Genomic DNA, 23,233 nt, shown 5'->3' with positions numbered 1-23,233 from the left:
AGAGCTCCATCTGCTGAGAAGCTTATTTCTAGTTTAGTTTACTAATTCATTTAAATAGAAACACTTCAAAGTGTTTGGGAAGTACCAACAACAACATGGTTTGCCAGTCGGCGTCGTTCCCCCCCCCCCCCAGCTCCATCCTGTTCAATTTGCAGTTTTTTCACATGGTCCTTGGCAATTCTTTCCAAGCCTTCAAAACTTTACAAGCTGCTCTGCTCAGGTGTAACATATACTTCTGAAGGCAAATGAAACATCAAAACACAAAGTAATGTAAACAATTACTTTTCCAATATATACCGTATTTTTTGCACCATAACACTCACTTTTTTCCTCCTAAAAAGTAAGGGGAAATGTCTGTGCGTGTTATGGAGGGAATGCCTACGGGTGGCATGCCTACGGATTTTCCTCCTCTAAAAACTACGTGCGTGTTATGGTCGGGTGCGTGTTATAGAGCGAAAAATACGGTACATCTTTAAACAACACTTTTCAGAAGGGTAAACATGGTAACTGCAACACTAGCAGAGTTAAGTGTGATGAAACAAACACACGTGTTTGGCATCTAAAACAGAACTGAATTAAAACTCGCCCAATGTTCCACCAATGGCCAGCTGTCAAATTCTGCAAATGCAAAAAACAGCTTCATCCCAACCGGTTAATTTGGTTTCGGACCATTATCTTTGGAGATCGTTCCTGCTCATATTAGTATCCGCAGCAATGCAGCTTTTCTTCCACCATGTTGCTGCCAGAGAAGGCCATCATAGTGCGCTGTCGATGTTGGGGCCTTCCAAATCCCGCCAGCACGGTCGGCAACCAGGGATGATGGGAATTGTAGTCTTGTAGGCATTCTGGAGACCAAAGGTAGCCATTTCTCCAGAAGTGTTCTGTTGATCTGTAGGACTCTGTTCTCTTCTGACCTACACTTAAATAGCTGATGCTTTCACAAGACCACATTCCCAGCACCTTCTCCAACTCTTTCCCCCCAGTTTATTCTTCTTCCATTTACAATGGCCTAATAAATAAAAACAAAAACATACAACAGGCTGTTTTTGGTTCTCAGCGTCCTGAACATAAAATCAGCAGCTTTTTTAAAACTGATTTTAAAGCTTTTTTGTATTGTACAGACCTTGTAAGTCACTTTGGGACTTTGTGGAGAAAGCAATGAAAAAATAATTGAGGGAGGGAAATCAAGCATGCACCAATGAAAAGCAGGACCTCAAATCATTCCAATGTAAAAAATGAATAAAAAATCAGACCCCTATGTAAAGACTTCAAACTAGTCACTGCACAAACATTGAAATTATGAGCATATGCAAGGACCAACTTAAACAAGCCCCAGTGTGGTGTTTAGAACACTTGCATAGGTAAGGATGAAAACGTAATATTAACAGTAAGACTCGAAATATCTGCGGCTCCCATGGGTTCTTCCAACCAGGAACCACCAGCTTAGGCTTATTAACACAATTATGACATAAAACTCTGGTGTATATGCCTCTTACAAGGCCATTAAGAGCCTCGATTTTTCACTCCCCTCGTGCCATAGTACAGTCATTCCTCATGTTACGTCTGCTTCATGTTACATTCTTTCAAGTTACGTCCCGCGGCGACCCGAAAGTACCAGAAAGGGTTACTTCTGGGTTTCGCCACTTGCGCATGTGCAGAAGCGGTGAATCGCAACCCGCACATGCGCAGGCGCGCTGCTGCGGGTTGCGCTCTTTCCATGTTGCGAACGGGCCTCCGGAACAGATCCCATTTGCAACCAGAGGTACCACTGTACCGAAAACTCGGAAAAGAGCAAGGCAAAAACTGAACACAAGAGCCCTGTTGGATTGGTCCAAATGCCCAGCGAATCCATCATCCTGTTCTCCAAGTAGCCAACCAGATCCCCCAATAGGAAGCCTACCAGATTTAATAAGGGTTTAGAATCATAGAATCATAGAGTTGGAAGAGACCACAAGGGCCATCGAGTCCAACCCCCTGCCAAGCAGGAAACACCATCAGAGCACTCCTGACATATGGTTGTCAAGCCTCTGCTTAAAGACCTCCAAAGGAGGAGACTCCACCACACTCCTTGGCAGCAAATTCCACTGTCAAACAGCTCTTACTGTCAGGAAGCTCTTCCTAATGTTTAGGTGGAATCTTCTTTCTTGTAGTTTGGATCCATTGCTCCGTGTCCGCTTCTCTGGAGCAGCAGAAAACAACCTTTCTCCCTCCTCGATGTGACATCCTTTTATATATTTGAACATGGCTATCATATCACCCCTTAACCTCCTCTTCTCCAGGCTAAACATGCCCAGCTCCCTTAACCGTTCCTCAATTTTATGAATGAAGCAGTAAACAGGCACATGTCTCCTTCATGGTTTATCTCCTCAGTCACTGCCAGAAGACTCAGAGAAGCAGTAGGAATATGCCGGTTGCCGACCACAAGGGCCCAGCTTGCTCTTCAACAGCGTGGAAGAGGACTATACATCACAGAGCCCAAAGGCCTACGCAACCTCTCTAGATATCCCCATTGGGTTGACAGCAGGATGAACAGCAAGGCAGGTGCATTTGTAGAAGGCTGTCTAATCTCTAGGCCAGCATGGCCAATGGCCTGGAATAATGGGCACTGTAGTCCCAACACGGCTGATTCCCTTTCAGAACTGCTTATCCCAAGATGGCATTTTGTATTTCAATGCACTTTTAGGCTAATAATAAGAGTACAGCATTATTTTCACAGTGGAGTTTATAAAGACAACACCCCACAGTGGTCTTAACGACACACACATACACATACACCAGCCCACAAAAAGGAAATACAGTGGTGCCTCGCAAGACGAAAAGAATCCGTTCTGTGATTCTCTTCGTCTAGCGGTTTTTTCGTCTTGCGAAGCAAGCCCATTGACGGATTAGCGAATTAGCGGCTTATCTGCTGAGCGGATCAGCTGATAAGCGTCTTAGCGGCTTAGAAAAAGGGGGGGGGGAGGAGGGAAAAAAACCAGCAGGAACTCGCAAGACATTTTCATCTTGCGAAGCAAGCCCATAGGAAATTCGTTTTGCGAAGCACCTCCAAAACGGAAAACTCTTTCGTCTAGTGAGTTTTCCGTCTTGCGAGGCATTCGTCTTGCGGGGCACCACTGTAGGAAAAATTAATCATTCTCATGAATACCTTGAGAGTCAAAACTGCTGTACATACCCACTTCAGGATTATGTGGCCATTCCAACAGCATGCAATGAACTTTCAAGTGTACTAGAATGGGAAGAACAAAATTGTGTAAGAGAGTTAAGATAGCTGCTTCTCAACGTATTCCTGGGCTGGTCACACAATGAGTGTGTGCCTGTGTCATTTCTCTCCCCCCCCCCCCCAATTTCTAGGGAGTTCAAAAAAAATTAATGATGAACCCATAGCACTTGTGTTGTAGATCCTCTTGAAGCGACTTAGTTACTGACCCCCTGCCTATTAAATTCTATTTATATAAGCAATATATGCTCTAATGCCAACACGCAAATTAAAACATGGAATATATAATATGCAATTGTCCAGTGTTAAATTTGAATGCAAGAGTCTTTTATTTTATTTTTCAGGAAGAGGAGATAGACTAGAAAGCTTAGCTGCTTGTGCCACCAGAGCTTTTTGCTGCTGTTATTGGGAAAAGATGTTGATTTCTAGGAATTGCATGTCTTTTTATAATAACTTTTTTTTTACTTAAGCTCTTAAAAATACTGCTAGGCGGCCTGTAACAGGATACAGTGGTACCTCTGGTTAAGTACTTAATTTGTTCCAGAGGTCCATTCTTAACCTGAAACTGTTCTTAACCTGAAGCACCACTTTAGCTAATGGGGCCTCCTGCTGCCACCGTGCCACCGCAGCATGATTTATGTTCTTATCCTGAAGCAAAGTTCTTAACCTGAAGCACTATTTCTGGGTTAGCGGAGTCTGTAACCTGAAGCGTATGTAACCTGAGGTACCACTGTACTTATAAGTTCAATAACTAATAATAGAAGGGGCTCAAGCTCAGTGGTAGACTATCTGTTTTGCATGCAGAAGGTTCCAGGTTCAATCCTTGGCATTTCCAGGTAGGGCTGGTAATGACTACTGCCTGAATCCATGGGGAGCCACTGCCAGTCAGTGTAGACAGCATTAACCAGGGGTTGGCAAGGCTTACCGGGCATGGGCCAGATCACTCCCACGGAGATCCTCCGTGGGCCAGGCTAGTGCAGTGTGATGCCAGAAATTGTGCCTGCACATGTCTGTGTCGCCGGAAATTGTGCTTGCGCAGAAGCGATTTCCGGCATCTGGGCATGAGCAGAAGAGATTTCCAGAGCCGCAGAAGAGTCCGTGCGTCGCACTGCTTGAGCACAGCGTGCAGGGACTTGCCAAGCGGCAGCTCATGGGCCGGTTAAGCCTTAAGTTGCCGACCCCTGGTCTTAACTCAGTATAAGGCAGCTTCCTATGTTCCTATGTAAATTATGGACCTCACTCCCAAGGGTTTAAGCAGCACTGGATTGAACACAACTTTTTAACAATGCCACTAGCACAAAGCAACGGTTACAGTAAGCCAACACTACCCAAGCGAAGCAATGTCTCCTTCATGGTTTATCTCCTCAGTCACTGTCCAAAGACTCAGAGCAGAAGTAGGAATATGCAGGTTGCAGACTTCAGAGGGCCCAGCTTGCTCTCCAACGGTGTGGAAGGGGACTATACGTCATAGAGCCCAAAGGCCTACGCTCCCATATGCCACATGGACAGAGCTGAGAGAGAGCAACCTCTCCAGAGATCCCCGCTGGGTTGACAGCATGAAGTGCGTCCATTTCTAGAAGATTTCTCTAGGGCAGCAAGGGCAGCTCTCAAAATACTGGTCCCCTAACTTCCAAGGGTAAAGTCCAGGGAGCAGAATGTGTTTGTTTTTTTTTGCAGCTGGAGACAATTGATGTGTTCCATAACATAAGGTTACCAGATTTTTTTCAATGAATCCGGGGACACTTTTCAACTTCAGTCGGAATGACAGCTTGATAGGAAGTCAGCTCTACCTCTCTTTCAAATCAGAACCAGTGAAGGCAGTGAAGGTCCTGTGTGAGTGCCTGGAGGCGGTTGGGAGGATGGATGGCGGCTAACAGATTGAGGTTGAATCCTGACAAGACAGAAGTACTGTTTTTGGGGGACAGGAGGCGGGCAGGTGTGGAGGATTCCCTGGTCCTGAATGGGGTAACTGTGCCCCTGAAGGACCAGGTGTGCAGCCTGGGAGTCATTTTGGACTCGCAGCTGTTCTTGGAGGCACAGGTCAATTCTGTATCCAGGGCAGCTGTTTACCAGCTCCATTTGGTACGCAGGCTGAGACCCTATCTGCCTGCGGACTGCCTCGCCAGAGTGGTGCATGCTCTGGTTATCTCCCGCTTGGACTACTGCAATGTGCTCTACGTGGGGCTACCTTTGAAGGTGACCCGGAAACTACAACTAATCCAGAACGCAGCAGCTAGACTAGTGACTGGGAGCGGCCGCAGAGACCACATAACACCGGTCTTGAAAGACCTACATTGGCTCCCAGTACGTTTCCGAGCACAATTCAAAGTGTTGGTGCTGACCTTTAAAGCCCTAAACGGCCTTGGTCCAGTATATCTGAAGGAGCGTCTCCACCCCCATCGTTCTACCCGGACAGTGAGGTCCAGCACCGAGGGCCTTCTGGCAGTTCCCTCACTGTGAGAAGCCAAGTTACAGGGAACCAGGCAGAGGGCCTTCTCGGTAGTGGCACCTTCCCTGTGGAACACCCTCCCACCAGATGTCAAAGAGAACAAAAACTTCTAGTCTTTTAGAAGACATCTGAAGGCAGCCCTGTTTCGGGAAGCTTTTAATGTTTGATGTATTATAGTATTTTAATATTCTTTTGGAAGCCGCCCAGAGTGGCTGGGGAAGCCCAGCCAGATGGGTGGGTATAAATAATAAATTATTATTATTACTAAAATAATACATTAAAGCAACTACATTAATGAAATTGAAGAGTTACCTTTGTTCCTAACTAGTTGTATTGTTCCGAGGAGTGCACCTTGCTGAGAAGACCTCTTCTTGACTCCAGTTTTGTTGCAAATTCCTGGCAATCCATGGCAAAGTTACTTTGGACCGCTAGCATAGCTTTGACCGTGTCAATATCAAGCCTTGATCTCTGAGATGTCCACATCATGTTCATGGAAGAAAACACTCTCTCCACTGCAGCATTGCTTCCTGGTAGACAGAGGCAGAGTTGAACCAACTTTTGTAGCTGTGGATAGGGGATCATCTTCTGAGAGAAGAATGAGAAAATGTCACTCCATCTTGAACACACATCAGCGCCATCTTCATTCCATTTAGTTATCTTTTCCTTTGATACATATTCTTTCAAAGAAGAAATTTCATCAAATAAATGATCCTCATTCAGACCAACTCCTCCTACTCTTGATGAAAAATATTGGAGACACTCTTCAAAGTTTTCTCTCTGCGGAAAAGTCCTAAGCAAAATGCACTCCATACACCTAATATCTTCAGAGTGGGAGCTCCAAGCAGTAAGGTATTCAACAGCAGTGGTGTAGAAGTCTCTTGATATGGTGAGAAATTCTTCCTGCGTGCAGGAACCACCTTCTTCGAGAGATGGCAAAAGTTTCCTCACTGAGATGGGAATAAACTTGTCATCGCTCCTAGCCTGAAGTTTCTGAATCAAAATGTTGAGAATCATGCAAGATTCCACGGCTGTTACTTCCTCTCCTTCGGCTTGGAGTATGGCATCATGGAAAAGTGGCAGCGTTGAAGCAACAAAATTCATCCACAAATAGGTGCAAGGATCACTGAACCACTTTTTCAGGATGGCTGGGCATTTCGCCTCAGACAGAAAGAAGGATTTCAAGGCAGAATAATTTTCACAGATCCTTCTGATGGCTGGCAGCAGCGAAAGCCATCTGACATTACTGCAGCTAAGAATATTCTTCTGCTCCTGTCCTACAAACTCGCAAAACTCTTTTAGATATTCTACTCTCACTGTAAATATGTGGAAATAACCAAAAATCTTTACCACAAGTCCTTCAACATCAACAGGGATTGAATTTATTGCAGAATGTGCACTGTTGTGTATCATTTGAGCGTTATACCCCAAGCAGAGAATATTCTTTCCCAAACCTTCCTTCATTTTGGCGAGGACATTGTTTGAACCTTTCCTCTTCAAACCACCAAAGTTAGTGTTCGTATTGTCTGCTGAAACCGCTACCACTTTATGCTCCAAACCAAGATGCTTGATTGTTTGAAATGAAGCCGTGTATATTATTTCAGCTGTTTCCCCTGTAATTTGAACAAAGTCCACAATTTTATTACGGATGGATACAGCCTTCTCAGCATCCACATGTACGTAGCGAACAATAATTGGTAGTAATTTTGTATTACAATGATTTGAAGCATCTAGAAGTATAGTTACAAAAGAAGCTCTATTGCTTTCTTCTACAGCTTCGGCAATCGCCCAGGGAGCAATCACGTGTTTGACAATGGCTTCAACTTTTGTTCTGGAACACATGAATTTCTTAACCAAGCTGGAAGTACAGTCCATAGACTTGAAACTGTGGTAATGCCTCACAGTATGAAATGCGAAAGTTCCTTCTTGAAGGGCAATGTTTATTTCACTTTGATCTGGCACAATCGTCTTAAAGTATGCTGATACGTTCTTTGCGTTGCTACTTTCCCGAATCAAGGAGCTTTTATGTCTTTTAGTTGCAACGTGTTCAACGACTGAGGTTCGCCCGCCACTTCCAACGGTAAAAGTTACTTCACATAGTGAACAAAATGCAGAATGTTCCTTCACTCCTCTTCTGATAAATGGAAAATCCTTTAGTATCATATCATTAACCACACATTTTCGTTTCTTTGATGTCTTATTAGCTTCAATAACTGCAATATAAATTACAAAAAGTACACGTGGATGTGTTAAAAGACTGCCGATACTGCCAAAAACAAAACACTCAACACTGGAAAAAGCAACCGAATAAAAGAGGAAGAGGAAAACGGAAGTGAGATGTGAAAACAAGCGCGAGTTGGCAGGGAGCCAATCACATTTTGAGCTAAAACTATGTGATAGCAGCTAGCCAATCACACTTCGATATACATATTGATTTGTCTTGTGCTGTTGAACCAATCACACAACAATAATTCCCTACTAATTCCAAAGAGAAACTCAAGAACAAGTTGTTTCCTTCCAAAGAGAATGCCATGTAGGAGTAATATACAGTTACCTTATAAATCTACAACACTTAAAATATAAATTTGGGGACATTAAATTAAACCCAGGGACATTTCGGGGATGGATTTTCTCAGGGGACTGATTTGTATTCCGGAGGCTATCCCTGAGAAACGGGGACATCTGGTAACCTTACCATAACAGAGTAAGGTTTCAATAAAGAAAAGCCTTCTCCCTTAGACATAACTGGGAAGGAGGCTGTGTAAACCAGGGGTCAGCAAACTTTTTCAGCAGGGGGGCAAGTCCACTGTCCCTCAGACCTTGTGGGGGACCGGACTATATTTTTGGGGGAGGAAATGAACGAATTCCTTTGCCCCACAAATAACCCAGAGATGTATTTCAAATAAAAGCACACATTCTACTCGTGTAAAAACAAGCTGATTCCTGAACCATCCGTGGGCCGGATTTAGAAGGTGATTGGACCTGATCCGGCCCCTGGGCCTTAGTTTGCCTACCCATGGTGTAAACACTTTACTTTCCAAGTACATTCTAATCACAGACACACACTCAAAAGAATTATGGGCACTGTAGTTTACCCCTCATAGCTACCAGTAACTGCTAAACTACAGTGCTACAGGAAAGCATGCGCTTCAAATGTGATTTACATAACTTTAAAGCACATTTGAAGCACATGCTTTCCTGTAGCACTGTAGTTTAGCGGTCACTGGTAACTAAAGTCCAAGAATAACACCTGCAGATATTCCATTTGCATAAAATTATGCTGTTCTTATCTTTGAAAGTGTTCCCAACCAGCTGCCTTTCAGCTATTGCTGGATTACAACTCCCAATCATTCTTGGCTATTGGCAATGCTGACTGGGGCCAATAAGAGCTGTAGTTCAAAACATCTGGATTGCACCAGGTTGATGAAGGCTAGTCTGGGTAGTAATCTTAAAATCAAACAGAAAAAAAATCTCCAGTACCTTGCACTTCCAAACCAGACATGTTCACCTGTGGATCAAATGCACTCTTCAGCAGCATCCAATGAGATTCTCAAGGCTTTCTGACCACAAAACAAAAGAGCACATTAGTGTATTCCAACTGCCTGAAACACAGATTCATACAGTACCACTGGAACCAAGCAATGTACAACTTAAGGTAAAGGGACCCCTGACCATTAGGTCCAGTCGCGGACGACTCTGGGGTTGCGGCGCTCATCTCGCTTTATTGGCCGTTGGGATCCGGCGTACAGCTTCCGGGTCATGTGGCCGGCATGACTAAGCTGCTTCTGGCGAACCAGAGCAGCGCACGGAAACACCATTTACCTTCCCACTGGAGCGGTACCTATTTATCTACTTGCACTTTGACATGCTTTCAAACTGCTAGGTTGGCAGGAGCTGGGACCGAGCAACGGGAGCTCACCCCGTCGCAGGGATTCGAACCACCAACCTTCTGATCAGCAAGTCCTAGGCTCTGTGGATTAACCCACAGCACCACCCACACCCCTATGTACAACCTAGCATCCAAGAATACACTGCATAAACATTTATGACCAAACTTGTCTTTGTTTATAAATGCTTGGTTTCAGGAAAGCTATAAAGCCTCACAATGATTAGAGCAGGCACCCCCAACCTGCGGCCCTCCAGATGTTTTGGACTACAATTCCCATCATCCCTAACCACTCATCCTGTTAGCTAGGGATCATGGGAATTGTAGGTCAAAACATCTGGAGGGCCGCAGGTTGGGAGTGCCTGGATTAGGGCAACTACTGTTAGGAAAATCTGTATCTTTGCAGATTGAATATTGATGCTTCAGAGCCTCATATAGCTTTTAAATACAATCTTGCTTGAAATGATCAAAGTTGAAAGGTTCCTCCCTACACATCAGCACCACGATAATGCACATGTGTACACTGTTAAGAGATCACTAGCAAGCAGAAAAAAGCTTTTAAAATCAAACCTAGGATCATGCTAGCGTGGATGAAATGGGAAGAAGGGAGAACCACGTACACCACCTTGAGCTCCTTTAAGGAAAGGTGAGAAACTAATTAAACAATTAAACTTTTTAGAGTAAGAAAGCTCCAATTTGCCTTGCAAGTTTAAGAGAACTTCACAAAGAAGACATCCATGAAACAGGTACGGATGAGGCTGCTCATAGCTTTCTTCCCAAACACAGACAAGCCAAGAGGAATCCCAGATGGAAACCAGTGAAGTGAACTGCAAGCAGAGGAAGGGTTGCTGTAGGGCGCCATTCTTCCCAGACCTCAAAAACAAATTGCCACCCATGCCAGCTGCTGTCCTCCAAAACACACCCCCACTTGCTGCACCTGTTGAATTTCTGCGCCACTTTCAAGGCGCAGGGACTCTCCCTCTCCCAATAATTTACGTTATAGAGTTTTCCGAGGCACTAACTGCAACAACGGTGCTCCTTCCACTTTGAAATTCCAGAAACAGGCGGAAATTCAACAGGGAAAGTCTCATCCCTGAATGTTTCGCTGTTGCCCTTCTGCCCGTCAGAAATCTCATAAAAACACAAGACGGAGCCTTGCTTTCTTAACATTTCACAAGGGTGAGCGCTGGGGAAAATATTTAAAACATTGGATCGGAGAGCCAGCCTCTGACTTGGTTCTATCCTTCTTTCATTTATCAAGATATCAAAACGGTGCAATCATAAAAGCATCTTAAATAATCACTAACAATTGTTACCTTCCCTAATTTATTGCTTCTGGCGAGATTAAACGGCCGCGCTTACCGCTCTTGAAGGCGGAGGCAGCAATTCCACCACCCACCTCTTCTTCCTGCGCGCCTAGAAATGAACGCTGGAAGAGCGGGACGTGGGTATTTATATCGCGCAGGGGCTGACGGGAAAGAGCAAGCCGCGCATGCGGCAAAGGTTTCCCGTCGAAGAGGAAAGCCCACGAGTTTCCTCTGTCTGGGCGGTCCTCACTTCCGGCTCTCAATCGGCTTTTTCAGCGTGCGGGCCAATGGGGAATAGTATTTTATTTTATTTTTAAATCGAAGAACAACAGCAAAAAAAATGTCCTCGGCGCATAGTGATTATTTGAAAGCACTGCACTTCTGCCTCCTGTTTTCTCTCTCCCCTACCTCTTAAACCTTACTCCACTATAGCTAGTTCTACCAGTTTGGCCCCGCACATGGCGGAGAACATGGATGGCCAATGGGAACCGAACGTTTTACAGATTCATGAAGCCCACCTTTTAGGGTATTTTAATATTGTCTATTGGCGACGCAGCGCATGCGTAATAGCGATGGTGAGAGAGGTAGGATACAGAGGAGCAGTGATTGGTTGAACTCCAAGGTGGCGCCGAGTTGAAAGAGAAGGAGATTCTAAGACAAGAGACTCCGACGCCGTTCTGACCTCAAGGGCGCCCTCTGCCGAGTGAAATGGCGAATTGCCTCTCGTGCGGAACGGAGGCCGAAAGAGGAACCCGCGTTATTCATTTTAATAAATATATTTTGTATGTGCCCAACGACTTATGAAAGTCTCACTTGTATTTTTGCTGCACCTTCATATTTTAAAAGTTAGTTTATTCAATTTTTTTAAAAAACACACCTCACATCAGCTTTAAAAACAAACAAACATTTGACCAAAACCACATGCTTGAGATCCAGAAATAATAAAACATGGCAGAAAACTGAAGTGTGTTTGGGGCAGATGCTTGGAGCTGGTGCGTGGCTTGCACAGATTATCACTTGCAGCATAAGAAAAGCCCTGCTTGTCTGCCCTGTAGCCAGCCTAAAAAATTCAGGGTGGGGCACCCAGCAAGTAGTTTGGGGCATTTTATACCTGGTGTTAGCCACCCTGAGCCTGGTCTTGGCTGAGGAGGGCAGGGTATAAATAAATTTTATTATTATTATTGTTGTCATCATCATTATTATCATCTTATGTGAAATATACTCAGAGTCGCAAAGTGATTTCATGCTCTTTATTCAGCTCATAGTGGTGAAGAGGAATGAATGAATGTTCCCTCACAGTATCTGCTTTATATACATTATTTACACAATGGGCTGCACATGATTGGCTAATCCCGGAATTCTACTGTAAGCCAATCAGGTTGTGGATTCACTTCTATCTGGAGCAGGATTGGGTGGTTCCTGCCAACCAATCATACTGCTGCATTGTTCTAGGACCAATCAGACTGCTGCATTCTGAATCCTATTGTTCTAGGACCAATCAGACTGCTGCAGTTTGGATCCTATTCAACTCAGTACATAACATTATCCCTCTGTACATATTAATGATTTACTTTGTATTCATTAAGGCTATGCTGGTGATAATGATAACGAAACGTTCATTTCTCATCTGTTCTTCAGTTGTACTCTGATCAATCGCCTCACAAAACGGTAATGGAACTTCCAGCTGGTATACTTTACACAACCGATGCGCCTTCTTAGCGACAGGAAGCTGTCTCCAAATCGCTTCCCCCTTCAAGATCCCCAGTTGATTTTCTGCTAGTGAAGGGCCATGAGGCTGTTTTATAATATATATTCTTCTTTATATATCCAACCTGCTCTTCTACGCTGCTCTATAAGTCTATTTATTATTATTATTATTATTATTATTATTATTATTATTATTATTATTATTATTATTTTGTTTGAACTAATAGCTTCAAGTTACAAAAAATGAGTTTCTGGCTAAATATCAGGAAGAACTTTGTGACAGTAAGAGCTGTTCAACAGTAGAACAGACTCCCTCTGGAGGCTGCGAACTCTCCTTCCTTGCGGGATTTAAAGGTGAGGTTGGATTGCATTTGCCATGGATGCTCACCTGAGATCCCTGCATTGCAGGGGGTTGGACTGAAAGACCCTCAGGGTCCCTTCCAACTCTACAATTCTACAATTCTATAACAAAGGTCTGTGGCTAGCATGAAACTAAGCCACATGACACTACATCCAAGAAACAAGTGAGCAGGACGTGAGATCCTACTGCATCAGACTGCAAGAACAGTGAACAACCAGCAATGCAAGGGAACCATGGAGGGAAACGATGAGCAAGACGTTTTGGGAAAAGGTGGGTGTTACGGAAGGGGGGGGGCATGTCTTCTTCACTACAATATATTTGCTCAATTTCTCTAGGACTCCATCACCCCTCCCCTGTCCTCCATAATCTCTCAAGTAATCCAGTCAAAATCACTCTGCCAAACCCTTCCTCCAGGCGATGCCAGGTGACAGACTATGCAAACATGGACCATTGCCTTCTCAGGATGTGCTTATCTGCGCATATCTCCAGCTCTCTGCATATTCACCCCTCCCTCCTCCATATGTTAATCTGTGTAACCCAACCTCTTCTTAATGTATTCATGATGTAACTGGGATGTATTTTGCACTGTATTCTGGGATATGGAGGGAAATTTCAAAAGTTCATGTCACCCCTTACTCTGGGTTCAATCTCGCCTTGAACCTGTTGCGCAATAAACTTGGACCTTCTGCAGTTTGCTCCTGTGTCCGGCTGAGCTCATTTTCTTCCGCAGGGACCCACGGACTTAGTCCGATGAGCTGGGTGGCAGAGTAACCCCGCACCCAGATTTTAGCCGTAACAGTTGGCTGCCCAACGTGGGGCTTGCGGTTCTCCCGAGCTGCTGACTGGGGGCCCCGAAATCTTCAGCCGGCTCCAGGCCATTTTGCCTGGGAAGATCCTTTTGGACCCCCAGCCATCTTCTGGGCGGTAATCGAAAGCCCTAGGAGTTCAGCCGGGGAGCAAAAGAGGGATCCAGCCGGCTTATTCATCGATCCCGGGATCATCATAGAAGACGCGTGAGTATAAGGAAAAAGGAAAATCCAGTGCACTGGTGGGAAGGGGGTGGAAGTCTCCTGGCAACTGAATTCTCTGCCCTCCTCTCTATCGCTCCTTCTTGCCTTTCTCTTGGTCCGGTTAGTGAGAGAGACCGTGGACCGCTGCTCAACCCGAAAGGGGGGTTCTGAGCTCTATCCCTTTTCCTTAAAATCTCCAGCCAGCCGCACCAATTGGGAGCCCGAAAGTAAGACGGAGAGACCCGACTTGAAAGATAGCCGACTCTCTGCAACGGGCATTCCAGTTGAAAGCAAGGGGTTGGAGCTCTCTTTCCGAACTTCCCGAGCGTCCTTGCTAGGGGGCAGGAAGTGGTCTTGCTTTCTATCCCAATCCCAGCCGCACTGGTCGGTGCCACGTAACACGTGTATCGTGCGTGAGCCCGCTTCCAAAAGCAAGGGGGATTTTCAGTTCGAAATTCTATCCAGGGACCACCCGATCTGGCACCGCATGGCGCGGGCGTCCAGTAGGGCCCCTTTTCCTGAGATGTGACGATAGGTAGGAGGTTGCCAGGAGGGATAGCCCATGAGGAATTGGGCAGGACCGGCAGAGTGGAAAGAGACCCCAGGTTATAGGAAATTAGGAAATTAGGAAATAAGGAAATAAGGAAATAAGGAAATAAGGAAATAGGAAATGGAACGCAAGGAACCGGATAGCTAGAGCTCTCTAAAACCCACTAAGGAAGTTGCCAGGCAACTAGAAGCCCCTTCTCCTCTTTACTATACGTCCCTGTACTAAGCATACCAAACCCCTAGACATACCAATCCTAATCAGCCCCTCTCTTTCCCCCTTCTCTATCCCAGACACCCCCCCAAAAAGGAAAAAGGAAAAAAAGCAACAACAGCAACGCATGCATCTATAAAGGGGTACCCAGTCAACCAAGCGTTGTGAGCCCTACCAGTTTGATTAACTGGTGGTGTGTTTGAAGAGGCAAGGAGGCTCATAAAACCATGTGGGACCTTCCTACTAATTTCACTTAATGAAGCCAAAGGTAGTGGCCCAACTCCTTGCAATAACCAACTAAAGGATGAGAATATATATGTTTACATGTTTACATGTTGTCTGTTATGTGTGTTGTCTGTTAATACATATATGAGAATATGTATGTTTACATGTTGTCTGTTATGTGTGTTGTCTGTTCCTTCTGTCTCTGGCAGACTGCCTTTCTTAAGTGTGCATAGTTTAAACTGCAAGCTTGCTTCAAAATTTAAATCTAAGGAAGCCATGCTGGATCTTAGCAGTCCTAAATAAGAGAAGATGAGAATGAAGTGTGCAAATGTTTACCCCACCTCTTGCTTTGCCCCAACTTTTGAGATTGTGAGTCTACAGTCTTATTTTGGAAGGTGCTTTTAACCTAATGTTTCTGCTGCAAAAGCCTAGTTGAGCACAACTGCTCTCTCAAGCTAAAATGCAGTGTATGTATTTCATTAAGTGTATGCCTATAAAAGTATGGTGTTCATTCTAAGAAAAATATTTGAGTCCAGTTTTAACTTTGATTTGGTTGGACAGAAGAGTTATTGTAAGGCCCCTGATATCAGTCTCTATAAGACTTCATGGCCTCTTTTGTTAGAAAATGCCCCCCCTCCCCCTTGTTTCACTCTGCCTCTTTCAGTTGTTTTCTCCCTTCTTACTTCTGTGCCAGGTAAATTTACTCCCGAGTAAGCTTCCTTTAAAGGAAACTGCAAAGAGGGGAGGGGGCAACACTTGTGTATTCCCTTTAAAAATCAAATCTAGGGCTGCTTTAACTGTGCTTTATAAGAGATCCTCTCCCTATCTTACGAAAACTGTTCACTTCTTCCTTAAATATCATTTCAAACTCACTCAAACTATCTCAAGATCTGCAAAAAGGGTTCTGTGTAAAGTTATGTACTTTTATTTTCCTCTTCCTTAGTACACGATATGAGCATAGATGTTTCCTTTCCCAGCTGTAAATCTGTACTTAAATGTGTATGCCTCTCTGGTAGTACAAATCTTGCTATGAACCCTGTATTTTAGGGTTGGACTAGATGACCCCAGGGTCCCTTTCAACTCTCCCAATTTGTGGCTGTGAGGTGATGCGTTGTAATTCAGCCCAGATTTGCTCTTTGTTTTTTTTAAAGGTATGAGGTGAAGCCATGATGTTTGAAGCAGAACTGGTGATATCAGGCATTTAAGTGATTACAGTGTTTATCTTTTTGTCTATTATTTACAAAAATCAGACTTAAAAGTCTACTCAAAGTTTAAGCACATAAAAATTCATATAATCAAGTAGAATTAGCCTTGACCAATGACTGGCCATTTTACTCATAAATAAGAGAGCGGTTGATTGTTCCGCGAATGACCAGATAAAATGACCAATAATGATAGCCCTTTCCTGTACATAAAGGAAGGTGAATACTGTACTTGAATTACTGAGTTTCTCTTTTTTGTGTTTTAAAATCTAACTCTACTTTTAAAATCTACCCCTTACCTTTCCCTTCCTTATTCAAATTGAGCCAAAAGATGCAACATTTTCAATGGTATAAAAGGTTTGCTGAGACATGAACTCTGCACATGCACAGAGGCTAGATCAGCTTAAAAAGAGAGAGAGAGAGAGAGAGAGAGAGAAAGGAGGGGGGAGAGAGAAGGTTTGGAGAGCAGTGTGCTGCAGGGAGAAACCTTTCCAAATTTCCTTATGTAAAACTTGAAACCATTGAGGGAAATCATCCTTAATGTGTTTTGCTCCAGGGGCTACTTAAGACAAGAGTTAAGTACTGGACATGCCAATTTTTTTTCACAGGTAAATATCAAAGCACTCCCACTGTGAGTTCCTCTCTTGAGTAGTTTCTCCCCCCCCCCCATGGGATTTAAATTTTATAACAGTTTTTTTTTTGGTGTGTGTGTATATGCCTATACATTGCCTATACATTTTAGGAACAGCATTTCCTGACAGACCTCTCACATGAAATAATTTTCCTTTTTAACAGAGTGTCCTTTCTTTTCTCCCACAGCACAAATGATAATGACGGGATGCAAACAGTGATTTAAATACTCTATAAAAAGTAATTGCATTTGTTTTTCTTTTCTTCCTTCTTCCCTTAAAGCCAAACAGCAACTTTCTTTCTGTTCTGTGAAACAAGTCTGAATCCCTGCTGTATTAGTGACCTCTATCTCTTTGTGCCTTTGACATTTTTTTTTTTAAGTTACAAATAATCTGTTTTCATTTATTTAATCAGTTTCTCCATGATGTCTATGAAGTTAATCGAACCACAACCAAACATTGTTTGTGGAATGGTACTTGTTTACCTTTGGCCTGAGCATTTCTTACTAATTCTGTCATTTTGGCTAGTGCAAGGTACCTGCACAACTTTAAATTGCCATTCATTTTATTGGTATTAACTCATTTCCCAGTATTCCGCTATTAACATTACAGCTGATGTCACATCAAGAAACACTTTTATTTTCAGTTGGGGTGTTAGAATGCCAAAACAGATTACTTCAGGTTACTTATTAATTGTGTGTCTTAGCATTTATTTATTTTTGGTTCCTCATAGCTCATTTTGTGTGTTTGTGTTTTACTTTGGGGGACATGTTCATCACATGTTGAAAGTCAGTCTCATGAAGTTCTTTTATTGGATAGCACATGGTGAATTTTAAGTTTTCCCCATTTTTTTTCCATTTTTTTTCAGTCCAGTAGTAATATGTGTGGTTTTGATAATATCTTTGTACTATTTAATAATAGTTATTTTCTGAATCTGATGTCTTTGTGTCAAGTCCATTTTCATCTAACTGGTAATCTAATTTTTTGCTTTCTTTTTATTTTTTAACCTTTGTATTTTTTACAGTTCTCTTTCTATACATGTGGAGTAATTTTTTATTTTATAATATGAAAAGAACAACAACAACAAAAACTAAGTGAAGAAAAGCAAACAAACTTAGCAGATAATAACAGTAATTATATGGAAATGTGATAATGAATAAAATGTTTAATCCACTAAGATTGTTATTATTTGCAGCTTCCCATGGAAACTGGAGGACATCCTTTTTGCCTTTTGCCCCTTTCTTGTCTAACTGTGTTTAAGTCTCCCCAAAACCCTGCCCCCTTACAGGATATCACTTCTACAGATGTGCAATGATGAAAAGCAGCAACAACCCCTCAACTCAGTCAACCCATCACAAGACCAGCAACAACAGAGTTTTCAAAGTGCCCACAGCTATCTCTTTAAAATGATATAGACTGACGGGGGGGGGGGCTGACAAAGGGGGGAGGAGTTGAATTGCAAGGACATTTTCCCACTTTTGAACCTCAAGCCTCTGCTCCAGGATTCAAAAGATACATACGTAAAAGATCACAATTGTGTCAAGATATGCAACAGATATTTAATTATTTTGTTTTGTATTATGTGTTATTATGTAAGAATGTTGAAATGTGTCTGACAGTGTGATTTCCACAATGGGGGGCAATTTATTGTGTGTAACTGTTTTATGTTTAATGTCTTATTGCTTACACACCAATGGAGAATTCTCATGCATTTTATACTTTCTAATAGCTCACACTATTGTGTAGTCCAATGTTTAGATCAATTTATAACCACATTGTTCCACCTGGCACTCTGCCAACTTTCCCTATCCATTTTAATATGTGTTAAACCTCGTTTTGCCAATGACAAACTTCTGGATCCATAAAACACCAGGTACATGAAGGTGGATATGCTTTGGTTTAGCAGGAATGATCCCTTATAGAGTTAAATTGACTTATTTGGACAAAGTGCCCCTTTTAAGAATGGTTTTCTTTTAACAGATTGGTTTGAAAAGTTGAGAACCATGGGCACATAAATTCAAATTGGACTCAGTTTGAATTGGGCAAGTGTATCCAGGCTGCAATTAGCTTTTTGGTCCTTAAAGTGCAAGTGAGCAACTTCCCAGGACTACAAGACCAGAGCCTGTAATAATAATAAGAAATCCCATGGATTTTGGCCAAGGCAAAGACATTTCTCTCAGGATGTGTCCGAAACCTGTGCCAGCTGTGGTGGGTACCAGGCTACATGATAAATATGAAAGCCCTAAGTGGATTCACCAGGGATTGCCACTACTGCGACACCATGCCGATGTGAGACCACAGAAGAGCTGCCTTGACACCTGAGAACACACAAATGGCGGGGGGGGGGGGGAAGCAAACTGCACTTTGCAGTCATTAGTGGACCTTCCTGCCTAAATGTAAAGCATAGATCACTATTGAGAAAATATTTCTTCCAAGGTGCTAGAATACCACAAGTAACTGAGCAACAAAGTATTAATTTACGTGATATCCTATGTCTAACTATGTGCACTGTTACACCATTATATTTCTGTGCAAATATCCTTAAAGCAGCATGATATCTAAGTCCCTTTCAGGTTTGCATAAAGCCACACATCCCATTCACCGAGATTTAGGGTGCGGAGAAAAGATTTGCAAGTTCTTACAGAACTTTAATGCAAATCTATCTCCGAATGGGGGACTGTTACGGAAGGGGGGGGGGCATGTCTTCTTCACTACAATATATTTGCTCAATTTCTCTAGGACTCCATCACCCCTCCCCTGTCCTCCATAATCTCTCAAGTAATCCAGTCAAAATCACTCTGCCAAACCCTTCCTCCAGGCGATGCCAGGTGACAGACTATGCAAACATGGACCATTGCCTTCTCAGGATGTGCTTATCTGCGCATATCTCCAGCTCTCTGCATATTCACCCCTCCCTCCTCCATATGTTAATCTGTGTAACCCAACCTCTTCTTAATGTATTCATGATGTAACTGGGATGTATTTTGCACTGTATTCTGGGATATGGAGGGAAATTTCAAAAGTTCATGTCACCCCTTACTCTGGGTTCAATCTCGCCTTGAACCTGTTGCGCAATAAACTTGGACCTTCTGCAGTTTGCTCCTGTGTCCGGCTGAGCTCATTTTCTTCCGCAGGGACCCACGGACTTAGTCCGATGAGCTGGGTGGCAGAGTAACCCCGCACCCAGATTTTAGCCGTAACAGTGGGTTTTCAAAGGTGGCACAGGAGAGCCCTTCATTGGAAGAGCTATCATCCTGGCTTGGGCCTTGGACAAGAATTGACACTGCAGCTGAGGCTGATGGGAGCTGTCCATCAGCCAACAACTTACGAAAGGCCACACGGACCAGAGCTTTCCAAAGTGTGTTGAGACACATTAGTGTGTTGGCTGCAGTGTGTCACATGAATGCTCCCTGTGCTCCTCCCGGGGCTGGAAAGGGGGTTAGTTTAACCTCCGGTTTTCTAGTAGTATAACCGAATTACTGCATTGCGAAATGATGCATGCCTAAAAAGTGTGTCACCAACATGAAAGGTTAGGAAAGCTCTGATGTGGACCTTGTGGGGCCCTTTTGCAAACTGGTGGTGAGACTCTTGTGGGCACCACACAAAGTGTTGGTGCTGACCTTTAAAGTCCTAAACGGCCTCAAAGGCCCAGTATACCTGAAGGAGCGTCTCCACCCCCATTGTTCAGCCCAGGTACTGGGGTCCAGTGCCGAAGTGCCTTCTGGCGGTTCCCTCCCTGCAAGAAGTGAAGCTACAGGGAACCAGGCAGAGAGCCTTCTCGGTAGTGGCACCCACCCTGTGGAATGCCCTCCCATCAGGAAATAAACAACTACAGTGGACGCTCAGGTTGCGAACGTGATCCATGCAGGATGCATGTTCGCAACCCGCAGCTGTGCGCCTGCGCAGGTTGCAATTCGGCGCTTCTGCGCATGCGCGACTGCCGAAACCCGGAAGTAACCCGTTCCAGTACTTCTGGGTTTCGGCAGTCCGTAACCCAAAAAAAACGCAACCTGAAGCGTCTGTAACCCAAAGTATGACTGTACCTGACTTTTAGAAGACATCTGAAGGCAGCCCTGTTTAGGAAAGTTTTTAATGATTGATGTTTTATCGTGTTTTTAATATTCTGTTGCAAACCACCCAGAGTGGCTGGGAAGACCTGGCTAGATGGGCAGGGTATAAGTAATAAATTGTTGTTGTTGTTCAGAAGCTGCACACAGGTGTGCACTTGATTTTCCACCCCTCAGCAGTGATTTTTAGGTTTGAAGAAGCCTTTTTGGCTTCTCTGCCCCCCACAAGCCTAATGTGGGGGTGACCTTCCTGGAAAATGTATCTGGGGAAGTGAGAGTTAAACTTGCCAAGCCTAATTTCCATGGTGGGGGCACCTGTTCCCCCCACAGGCACTGCACTGGCAACTCATGCCCAATACAAGGGCAATAGAAAAAAGTCCTCCTTCTTGCTGTTAGGGGAGTTGTCTTGCTTTTGCTCTCTTTAGGATAATGGGAGACAATGGGAAGGGTCCCTCACCCCCTCCCTCCTTGCAGAGAAAACATTTGGTCAGTTTGGGAGTCAAAATGGTTTCAGGACGGTCTTCCTGTGCTGCTCCAGACATGTGGTCCACATACATTGAAACTGAAATTGAACTGAAATACTTCATTGTCACTTGTACAATGTAAAAAAATAAGACCTTAATTTTTTTATTAAAATTTTTTGACTCCCAAACGGACCAAATGTTTTCTCCGCAAGGAGGGAGGGGGGTGAGGGAACCTTCCCATTGTCTCAGGAATTGGGAAATCACCATCTCAAAGGAATGGGCAGACTACCAGGAAAGGCAATCAGATAAGGCAGACAGGAAAAACAACAACATTCAAATTTCTGTTGTAGACCACCTTTTCCGTGATGTAGGTATGATGTTTGTGGGGGGTGGTCTTAGGTTACACCCCTTCTGTGATGTAGGTATGTTGTATGGAGGGGTGGTCTTGAGCTCCAGGGCAGGGAATTTAAAATGTCTATATAAGGGTAGGCACACCTTTGTTCTGGGTCCTCCTCCTTCTCCTGCGTGTGAGGGGAGCACCCTGTTGCAACAGCTTTAATAAAGATCAGGCTTACTAGCTGCTTTGCTTCTCAATATTCTCTGGTTGGCCTCTGTTATTTTCTCCTACCGATAGGGAACCCACTTAAGGACTCTATACGGGCTCTTGGATACCCCATAAGGGAAGAAGGGCAGGTTATGTTTACAACAATAATCAGCTAGTGATTAAAATGAAACAGCCTTCTTATGGACAGAGCTCCTTGGGTTTTGCCATGCCCAGAAGTGGTGTCTGGTATTGGTTGCAGGGGGGCTGTCTAGGGAAGTAAAACCTGAAAAGTCCGGGTGTATCATATGTGGTGGAGATATAAGGTTGTGAAGGATTTCTGGGAGATAATATATAATGAAATGGGGGAAATGTTTAAGAAGACTTTTATAAAAAGACCAGAAAACTTTTTTATTAGGAATATTAGGAATGGATGCCCCCACAGATAAAAAGAATCTATTTCTCTACGCAACAACAGCAACCTGAACGGTCTACGCTCAGAAATGGAGAGAGAGAGAGAACAATATTGACAAAGGAGGAGTGGCAGATGAAATTGACGGAATATGTAGAATTAGCAAATTTAACTGATAGAATAAGAGAACAGGAAGATGGGAGTATTTAAGGAAGAGTGGGAAATGATTGCAGAATATCTGAATAATCGTGTAAATCAGGTTAAGACATCAGTAGGTTAATGTAAATTCAGCAGTACTGTATAAAGTATCAAAGATATAGGGGGAGGGGAGAAATGTGAATATGAGGGGGAAATTATAATATGTAGTCTTAGTTGATAAATAAATAGAACCAGGATGGAAGGAAAGTCAATGATTCAATGTATGGTTATAATTAATGTGAAACATTGTAATGAAAAATGATAAATAAAATTATTATTTTTTAAAGTCAGGGGGTTCTTGCCGCAGAATCCAACTCTTCCCAACCTGATAAATAAGATAGCTAACCATTAGCCAACCACCTTGAGTAATGTTTGCTCCGCAACAGATGGCCAGGCCCTCCCTCATCCCTTTGTGAAAGATTAAACGCTTTTATGACATCCGGAAAAGGATGGGCGAATTAACTCTCCAGTAGCCAAGTTGTGTCTCAAGGCAAAACGAAAACCGAAGAGTCTTATGACGCCTTGAAGACCAGCAAGAATTAGGAGGCATTGTTTAGTGACAAAGACATTTCTATGCATCTAAGGCTAACCATTTTCTTAGCTGACAGCCACCGTTTCGCCTGCAAATCCCCCAAACCAGTCCCTGTCAGCTTCTCCAGGACGGAATGGGAGAGACCCCTGGCTGAAAAACCAGGAGATGCGCTGCCAGTCAGTGTAGACAGCATTGTGCTAGATCAGATACCTGAAGGAGCGTCTCCACCCCCATCGTTCAGCCTGGACACAGAGGTCCACCTTCGAGGG

At 43.7% G+C, this 23,233-nt stretch overlaps 1 long non-coding RNA gene across 2 annotated transcripts; it reads right to left on the bottom strand.

The window, feature by feature from the left end:
- Window positions 1–471: 471 nt before the first annotated feature.
- Window positions 472–10,977, bottom strand: LOC310712938. Of its 2 annotated transcripts, none has more exons than XR_014529019.1 (5): window positions 10,866–10,977; window positions 9,144–9,223; window positions 5,979–7,876; window positions 3,173–3,226; window positions 472–1,009 (listed from the first exon to the last, which is right to left on the bottom strand). It is a non-coding gene; the product is annotated as an uncharacterized lncRNA (long non-coding RNA). The 2 variants fall into 2 exon arrangements; XR_014529020.1 differs by having other exon boundaries at window positions 10,912–10,944.
- Between the last annotated feature and the right edge of the window lie 12,256 nt (window positions 10,978–23,233).

This window comes from Podarcis liolepis (genome assembly GCF_965112155.1).
Source record: "Podarcis liolepis genome assembly, chromosome: 7".
Taxonomy (NCBI): Eukaryota; Metazoa; Chordata; class Lepidosauria; order Squamata; family Lacertidae; genus Podarcis; species Podarcis liolepis.
Note: the sequence above shows the minus strand (reverse complement) of the source record. Positions and strands in the feature narration are given on the sequence as shown.